The sequence below is a fragment of the Sinocyclocheilus grahami genome, unplaced genomic scaffold, assembly GCF_001515645.1.
Source record: "Sinocyclocheilus grahami isolate Dianchi unplaced genomic scaffold, SAMN03320097.WGS_v1.1 scaffold628.1, whole genome shotgun sequence".
In the NCBI taxonomy this organism is placed as follows: Eukaryota; Metazoa; Chordata; class Actinopteri; order Cypriniformes; family Cyprinidae; genus Sinocyclocheilus; species Sinocyclocheilus grahami.
The window spans coordinates 389,164-398,837 of NW_015505807.1; the positions used below are offsets into that span (position 1 = coordinate 389,164).

The window sequence follows — 9,674 nt, forward strand, 5'->3', positions numbered from 1 at the left end:
GTGTGTGTGTGTGTGTGTGTGTGTGTAAAACTTTTTGATATCCTTCATATTCTGTGTGCGGGTCAGTTCACAGCAGTGATATAAATTAATCTGTTCCAATAAGTTTAAATTGATTTTGACATTTTATGGGCATTTTTACCTTTTTATAAAGCCTTTTTTTTCCCCTAAAAGTGTGCATCTTTTGAGTGAAATTCTTACATTTAATCAGTCAATTAGAATAAAAGATATTTGGGCTGTTACCAAACAAATTATATCAGTATAAAAATACCGATATCAAAACACAGAAGCTGCATGAGATGAATTTCCCACACAGAGTGACATGAATGCATTTAACCTGCCGTTACAAATGCATAAATAATATTTTGTTATTTTAAACAAAACATTAAATACTGATATTTAAAGTTATTTTAAAAATGAAAAGATACTTTAAATGTGAAATTAAAACCGCCAACAGGTGGCAGCAAGTCACTGTTAAGAAGTGAGTCATTGCGATTGAACCGAATCATTTAAACGGTTGATTCGTTCAGGAACAAAACCCCCGTCATGTTGCACAGAGACTCAAAACAGCGTTGTGGCAAAATAAATCAAAAACAGGCAATATAGTGTCTAAAATGTAAGTCTCATAATATTACCTTGTTTAGTGAACTGTTGAATAAAACCACATTTGTAATCATGCTGATTTTAGAGGTGAAAACTGGCACTCTTCGTGTGATACTGACTAACTTTCTTTCTGTGGTATTATGCACAATGGCGTTTAGTCTTTCACAAAACATAGCTAACGTAGGGACATTATAACTAGCCACCATATTGATTTACGATCTTAAATATGTCCACTGCTGTTTTTTTACAGTCTGTGGTCCAGCGTTTATTGGGTTGTGCGTCAGTAATTATGGTCCGTTAATGGACTAAACGAAGCCTCGAGGCAAATAATTTGCCTCTGATTTTTTGTATTTGATTTACTTGAGGTATTCGAGGAATCGTTTAAGCCCTAGTGTAGACCGACTTTAGCTGTTGTGGCGCTGTGCGACAACTGTCGCATCCAGTGTAGACACTGTGCAACCCCTTATTTACACTGCATGCGTCTTTTTGTTTGAGTTTTTGTTCTGTCCTCCACGCGGTGCCAACTCACACCAGGAGCATTTCAGAAGCCAAGCAACAGGATTTGCGAGACCATGTAATTTGCCTTTCCAACATTGTTTGTCTTGATTATTTGTGTTCTAACTTGGCTAAGTTGGCTAAATGTTTGTTTTGTCCATTTTAATTCGGTTTATAGTTATTTATTGCTATGTCCAATACTTTGTTGTGCTGTAGACTACAAAGTTCATACAATTAAAAGTCCAGTTATGAATGACAAGGACAAAAGATTTGTAGCGGTGTATAGTCATCTAAAATGCGGTCTCCGTTATCTTGTATCTATATTTCACATACCATTTCTGGCCTCCTTGCAAGGATATAGGCTAGTGATGTGAAATACGATCAGGAGTCTGCGCAGGGTGTTTATCTGAAAATATTTGAGAATTGAGTTTAGTGAGAAGAAATTCTAGACGTTTTATTTCACGTCTTTGAACCGTTGACAACCGAACACCGCTTTTTTGGGCCAGAACAATTTTTTATATAACTCTGATTGGATTCGTCTGAAAGATGAAAGTCACATACACCTAGGATGCTTTGAGGGTGAGTAAAACACAGGCTAATTTTCATTATTGGGTGAACTAACCCTTTAACTGCTACAGTGTAAAGGGAATACTGCAAACCAAATGTTATTGCACTTTTGTTCATACAGCAGTACTTTTCAAATAAAAGTGTGCAATGCACTACATTTGAATTCATTATTGAATTTTGCGCATAACAATTAATCGCAGAAAAATCATGCGATTTTTTTTTTTTTTTTTTAATCGCGATTAAAACATTTTAATCATTGCCCAACACTATTTTTTTATGTTTGAGCTTGTATGTCTCCATATTCATAACAGTCAGATTAATTCTGAGTCTTGACCAGTTAACATTTAAGTGTCAGCTTTGTAAACACATGTTGATTATGTATTTAGTCAGAAAGACACATGAGGAGCAACCTTTTTATTTTGGGTATATCATTTATGTCCCCATGCCAAAATGGGGGGTGCTTGAGAAAATTCTGTCCTTTACTCGCCTTCATAATAGTCCAAACTTGTATGACTTTCTTTAGTGCTACATGAAAAATATTTTGAGAAATGTCTGTTTTTCTGAAATGTGTTTTTGTCCTTAAAGTCAAAGTCCCCCTTTAATACCAGCTGAAAACACGGCAAAAGGTGACTGATGGATCATTTGTTCTCCCTTTTCTCTTACTTCTAGATCTAGTGTACACTACAGCCTTTGTGTTGTAAATTAGCTAGTGACAACAATTAGCTAGTACTTACAAGCTTTGACTTGCAAGTACACCTTCAGAGACTGAATGCTTTTCCGTGTTTAGCCAGAAATCAATGTGAATTCTTCTTGTTCACATTCAAATCATCCAAAACAACAAAAAAAAGCCCACGCAGATGGACATTAGTTTGGCTAGCTGCTCCAGGATTGCTGTGAAGAATGAATCGCGTCAGCACATCATCAGATAGAAATATGCAGATGTCTTGTTTGACATACCTTTCGCTTGGACTGATTGAGACCGTTGTGGTTCGTCAGTCCTGTTGCAAATAGATGCTGTGTGCTTTCACATTGTACTGTTTTATAGCTCCTGCCATTCTATGATGTTCCTCCTCCTATGGTTTGCCACTCCTTTGCTTCTCTTCTCTTTGATTTGCAGCTCGTCTTCCTGTAGATTTCACAGATGATGTTCTCTCCCAGTTTGGCCATGGCTTTAGGCATTTCCCCATTCACAATTTCAGTTGCTGAGATCGTTAACAGCCTCTCTCTTATCAAACGCTGACTGAGACATGATGTGATGCAGAGCTAGGCAAAGCAGTCCACTCCTATTCCTCGTAGACTTTCATTCTTCTTGCACGTACAGCGATGATTCTGTGCGGCTTCCTTTTGTGCTCTGCTTTTCTGATCATTGGGAAATAAAGGAGCTGGGGGAAGGGGGTTTGAAAATGTGTGAACACACGGCTCTGTCGGCATCCTCAAGCACACACCCCTTCATCCATGTGACCTGCTTGAGCTCCCTCCCTCCCTTCCTTCGGTCAGTCAAAGACAAGCGTCCACACGCTGACTATTATGCTGCTGACACACTTCCTGCAAGACTTGTGATCATTTAATTATCCCAGGTAATAATAAACAGGTTTATATTGCAACACTTTTTTCTTTTTTGGCAGCCATTGGTGTAGAAATTTAGTGTCCTTAACACCGGTATAACCGAAAACACCATCTATCGCAGCAAGCCTAGTGATGACAAATTGCTTATGTCTTTGTACCGTTGCTAGGGTACTCTAAATGGTTTCTTGGGTGTGGCTATACAGGATGATATTTAAAGACTATTGTGAAGTCTAAATCAGCAGAGCCCAATCCCTTGGTTCTACAATGTTTTGGTGCCTGAGGAGTTTTAATGTGGTTATACGGTTGCTAGGGTGTGGCTATGAACGTACCTCACTGTATAATGCACCTTCTGTTTATACTTTCCTTGCACCCTATTTTGTATGTACAGTCATTTGCATTGAGCTGGTCTCTGCCCTCCTACCTCATAACTTGCACTATGTCATAAAGCTTAATGTATATACATAATCTATATTTAATTATATACTTAGTTATTTGCACTTCTGGTTAGATGCTAACTGCATTTCATTGACTCTGTACTTGTACTCTGCACAGTGACAAAGTTTAATCTAATCTAATGAAGTTGTCAATACTTATTGGCTGCTTGATGGGCAGAGTCAAATGAGTCCACCCCTAAGCCTCTGTCTTTCTGATGCAAAGATATGATCTCACTAATTTTGTGCCAGTGTTAAGTGGTTTTATCGCCCAATTTCTTTCGTCCACCGGGCGAACATCATACACCAATTACTTATAAAAGGTATAGCACACTTCTCCACGATAAGCCGCACGAATTGACACCTCATTCATGGGCCTACGACGAAAGGTGCCGGAGTAAAAGGAGCCCACCCCCATGTCTCTGACATTGTAATCCAGAGTTATGTTCAATGCAAAATTCCTATGTAAATGACCATAGTAGGAAAAACGGGGGCTCAGATGCTGTTTCATGGGCCGTCCCTCACCATAGTATGTCTATGGGGCAACTTTGCAGGGCTCTTGCGGACCAGGGGTAAAACTTATACCCCATTGCGGGGTATGTTCTCGCACCGCTTGACAGCGTCTTCAGATGTGGTGACTTGCATTTCTACAAAATTCTCGCTTGGAGCTACGACCGGTCAAAGTTGGGCGCAGTGTTAAAGGGCTCATATGACGCGATTTTCAATTTTTCCTTTCTCTTTGGAGTGTTACAAGCTCTTGGTGCATAAAGAAGCTCTGTAAAGTTGCAAAGACTAAAGGCTCAAATCCAAAGAGATATTCTTTATAAAAGTTAAGTCAACCACGCCTACCTAAAACGGCTCGTTCTAACACCCCCCCACGTCTACGTCATAATCTGGGAAGATTTGCATAACGCCGCCCAAATGTTCACGCAAAGAAAGGAGGAGTAACTTTTATTCTCGCTGTAGTGTTGCCGCCGCCGCCATGTCATGAAGGCGCTGTTTCGTTGTGAAAGCGAAACTACTTTGGTTGGCCTTGCTAAAAAGAACATTTATTTTGTGTATCTGGTGTAATGAAATGTTTATATACAGTTTAAGGTTAAAAAAAAATGTTCCACATACTGTGCATTATTGTTTCTTCTCTATGCCCCGCCTTCCTGAAACGCGTCGATTTTTACAAAGCTCATTGGTCTGAAAAGCGAGGTGTGCTGTGATTGGCCTGCTATCCAGTGCGTTGTGATTGGCCAAATACCTCAAGCGTGTGACGGAAATGTTACGCCCCTACCATATTGTGATGCCGTGTACCGGCCGGAGCGAAGAGACCACTTTAAAACCCATTATAAACTAAGCATTTGTTGCATCCAGTGGGGACATAATTACGGATTATAATGAGTTATACTGTCTTTTTACACATTGCGTTGCATCGCGCCTTGTGAACACAAAAACAATTCTGCATTTGTGATTGGAGAAATGACAAACAAGTGCTACTCTACACTGCTCAAAACTCGTGTTTGAATCATCAGTGGCAAATCCTTTAAATATGAAAAACTTACTTGCAGTCTGAGAGTGAGAACAGCCGGCATTGTAGTCTAATCTCCCATGAAACGGTCATGCTGCACACATCCGAATATTTGGGTTGAACTGTTCTGGAACAGTGTTGTAAATGGAACTTAACCACTGATTTCTAGTTGTGTCCTCTTTTGGAAGACCAAACAAAGTTTTGCTTTCACAACGAAACACACAGCGGGCTAGAGTGAGCGGAGGCTGGCGGGCTTGCGGCAACCACATGAGACAACCTGGGCTGGACTCTGCTTCGTCCACGGTGAAAGCTGATCCGGCGATCTACAGCGCAAAGTTGTAGTATTTCCTCAGCAACCAGCACGGATCAGCTCCAGGCATGACGAAGCAGATATCATCCTCTTTTGGAAGGCCAAACAAAGTTTCGCTTTCACAATGAATCACGCAGCGCATTCACAACATGGAGGCGGCGGCGGCAACAACAACAATACTACAGTGAGAATAAACATTACGCCGCCTTTGCGTGAACATTTGGGCTGCGTTATGCAAATCTTCCCACATAATGATGTAGATATGTGGGGGCGTGTTAGAGCTGTTTTAGGTAGGTGTGGCTGACTCTTAACTTTTATAAAGAATATCTCTTTGGATTTGAGACTTTAGTCTTTGCAATTTTACAGATCTTTTTGCGCCAAGAGCTTGTAACACTCCAAAGAGAAAGGAAAAATTTTAATCGTATCATATGACCCCTTTAAAGAACAGGTCATATGGGTTTTTGAAAAATAGCTCTTTTGCAGTTTATAACGTAGCTATCCTTAAATGAAAACAATCTGCAAAGTTGTTAATCAAAATAAGTGCATGATAAATAAAGATTTTGTCTCTTAAAAGAGAGAGTTGATTCTGAATCGCCTTAACGAGTCATTTTCTAAACTTTTGCCTGTTACCGGTATACGTCACTGGGTAACACATTTGCATAATCCCCGCCTGCCCACAAACACTTCCGCTAGTTAGTGTTTACATCATGTTGAGAAGACGCTGTGTTCAAGGATACCACAGAAATACAATTCTAACCTTTTGTTGTGTGCATATCATTTTACCAAGGACTGCTTCTCTAATCTTGGCTTTTATCTTCGTTGGCTTTTAATCTTCTTAATTTGGGCTAACAAGCTCTCTGAACCACAACCTATCAGTACGATTGATACGTTATGTGTACATTTTCAATTGAGTGCTCAAAATATCAAGTTTTTGTGCTAATGTGAGGTATTCCTAGTGCAGCTTTAGCTTTCCAGGTAAAGCACGATATTACTGTCTTACTGAAGTAGTTCAGATAATTAGCTGTGAACGATTAATGTAGACTGACGTTGTTCTAATTACTTCGTTTAATAATAAAGAATGTGGTGTAGCACACAGACTTTATAATCATTGTGAAATTGCTGTTTATTTTGCTGCACCGGCAGTTACCAAGGACTGCTTCTCTAATCTTGGCTTTTATCTTCGTTGGCTTTTAATCTTCTTAATTTGGGCTAACAAGCTCTCTGAACCACAACCTATCAGTACGATTGATACGTTGTGTGTACATTTTCAATTGAGTGCTCAAAATATCAAGTTTTTGTGCTAATGTGAGGTATTCCTAGTGCAGCTTTAGCTTTCCAGGTAAAGCACGATATTACTGTCTTACTGAAGTAGTTCAGATAATTAGCTGTGAACGATTAATGTAGACTGACGTTGTTCTAATTACTTCGTTTAATGATAAAGAATGTAGTATAGCACACAGACTTTATAATCATTGTGAAATTGCTGTTTATTTTGCTGCACCGGCAGCTATAGGGTTAATGCGGGAGAGACGAGCGAGTTAGTTAGGCTGGTGCACCTGTGGGCTGTTCTGATTAAAAGTTAAGGCCGAGCATCTTTTATCTGTCGTTCTTCAAACATTACAGTAGACATATTTTGGTTTACAAACTGTATTGTTTCATCAGTTAGTCACATTAGCACTCGGCTAACGTATCCACTATTATTGTTTTAAGTGTTCACCGTTTAGCAGTTAAACTTTAGCTGTGGGCATGATTCGCTTGCATAAGTGTTTTTGTATATGTCATTATTATAAGAACGGATTGGAGCACTAGGGTTATCCTTGTTCTATGTAAAGGTGCTTTGTCAATGGTAGCACTCGCTAACTTGCTCAAGGACTTCTCTGTGTGCCAGTCACAACAGACTTGGCCAGCTGAACAATCAGAGCAGAGTAGGCTTATGGAAGGGAGGGGTTTGCTCCGAACTTGCTTGGAATGAATCGTTTCGAAATCATTGGCAAATGACTCTATTAAATGTATGTTCTGAGAAAATTACAATGTTTTCTGACCTTAGATGCATTTAAAACTGTTGTAGGGGACTCCAACACAATATTAGGACACCTTTAAAATACCATATGACCTGCCCTTTAATTTTTCCACCTTGACTCGTACTGCACAAAAAGTGGTTCAATAACGTTGAATGTTACAGGGACTGATTATTGCAAATGCAGATCCCACTGTGTTCTGGTTAAATAATTTATTTTATTTGTTTATTTATTGCTAAGGTTTGCATATGGAGGTGTGTTCTTTATGACAGCTTTCCTAAAAATATATCCTATTACTAAAATAAGAAATATCCCAATATATCACCTTGCTTACAGTATCGCAACCCCTGTATCGTGTTGCGTATCGTGTCGCCAGATTCCTGCCAATACACAGCCCTGCAGATATATTAAATGAGAAAAAGTGTGACGACATAAAAGAGAACTGAATTTGGTCCGGTTTTCTGAGCCCGCACACCTGAATCATGCGCACAGAAAAGCGCCTCACACAACGCACAAGTACTGAATTCAATTCTCTTTCGCGTCGCATGAACGGAGAAATACACAAAATGATGTTGAATTGTCCGTTTTGACGAGTATTCACGTAAACCTATTCGGTTACGTCTTAAGTGAATGTACATAGTTGGGAGAATATCGGATGTGTGTCAGTGTAATGCACCAGTGCATTCGGTTTTAAAGGGACAGCAGCCTCATTTAGGTGCTGTTTTCTGTCATTAATGTTAATCAAGCAACAAAAGAAAGAGGCAATCACTCACTACTCTTGACTGAATTACTTTAAAGGTGCAATAGGTGATTGTCTTCAGAAACAATTTTTGTTATGCTGGTTGAAAGTCTTTTCACATCCCTATAGCAATCATTAAGTTAAATGGTCTAAATGTATGTCCATATTCTGTGGAAGGCGTAGGACCAAGAAATGTTCGTCCGAGCGTTTTAATTGGCTTTCCTACCTGCCTGTCAACATGTGTTGACAGCATACCTCTGTGCACCCGGTTCGCGCAGACCGGATACGTCATCAGCGCGTTCACGCAAGCTGTGGAGACTGAGCGAGAATGGCAGACAAACATCAACAACCCGATCTTCCTTCCTGGTATTGTAGTACTTTTAAAGTTTTCTCACTGGTGAATGACACCCGATGTAGCCCAGCGGTTCCCAATTCCAGTCCTGAAAATACGCAGTGCCTGAAAATAGGCTAACTTCAGTCAACATAACCAACGTGACCACCTGCTTGCACAGGGAGCGTGCTGGGGGCTATTTTCAGGCGCTGCGTAATATCATTGCGCCTGCTGCACCCATGGTACGGCAGCAAAGCTCCTTGATTATTACGCCGGAATGAGAGTATAGTTCCTAGCCATATCGGCCTAGAAAATCGCAACTTTTCATTTTCCGTCGGTCTTAGTACACGATGTAACTACAGAAGAGTCAAGTTTTAAATAGGAAAAATATCTAAACTCTTTGGTCATTTTTGAACGAGATGCTAACGGTCTAATCGGATTCAATGATCTATGCTAAGCTACAGCTAAAAGTGCTACCGCCAGACCCGGAAATCGGCTGAATGGATTAAAAAAATGGTAAAACTCAACTGTTTAACTCTAGGGGAGTTGGAAAATGAGCCTATTTTCAGAAATAGTGGAGTGTTCCTTTAAAGCCGATAAATAATGCATTATTTCCTTCAGAGACAACTCAGATGTGCACTGTTCGCCATGTGGGTTTTGAATTGCTTGAAATATGATTTGAATCACTTCGAAAAGGAAAATACAGTTAAGTGCAACATACAGAGCAAGTCTGTCATATAAGCTACATAAAATCAGAATGAGAACATCACTGTAAAATAATGTTGTGTAATATTTGTGAGCCGTGTTTAGTGTGCGAATTATTATGGTAAGAGCATATCCACAACGGAGCTACACCTTGATGACTAGAACAGTTAAATTAGCTTGTGCATTTGCAGCCTTTTGTGCAATTTTATGTTGTTGTTGTATTATTATTATTATTATATATATATGTGTGTATGTATGTATGTATGTATGTATATATGTATATATATATATATATATATATATGTGTGTGTGTGTATATATATAATATATATATATATATATATATATATATATATATATATATATATATATATATATATACTGTATATGGTCACA

The 9,674-nt window shown here is 39.2% G+C and overlaps 2 protein-coding genes across 2 annotated transcripts in view; one reads left to right on the forward strand and one right to left on the reverse strand.

Moving 5' to 3' along the window:
- The window catches only part of LOC107558019 (beta-1,3-galactosyltransferase 2), an 11,898-nt gene extending 8,713 nt beyond the window's left edge, over positions 1 to 3,185 (reverse strand). The window contains exon 1 of the mRNA XM_016241620.1: positions 2,620 to 3,185. The gene's annotated coding sequence lies outside the window, so the exon portion shown is untranslated. The remainder of the gene's footprint in view (positions 1 to 2,619) is intronic.
- The window catches only part of LOC107558003 (parafibromin-like), a 38,285-nt gene that overhangs the window by 24,346 nt on the left and 4,265 nt on the right, over positions 1 to 9,674 (forward strand). The window lies entirely within an intron of this gene.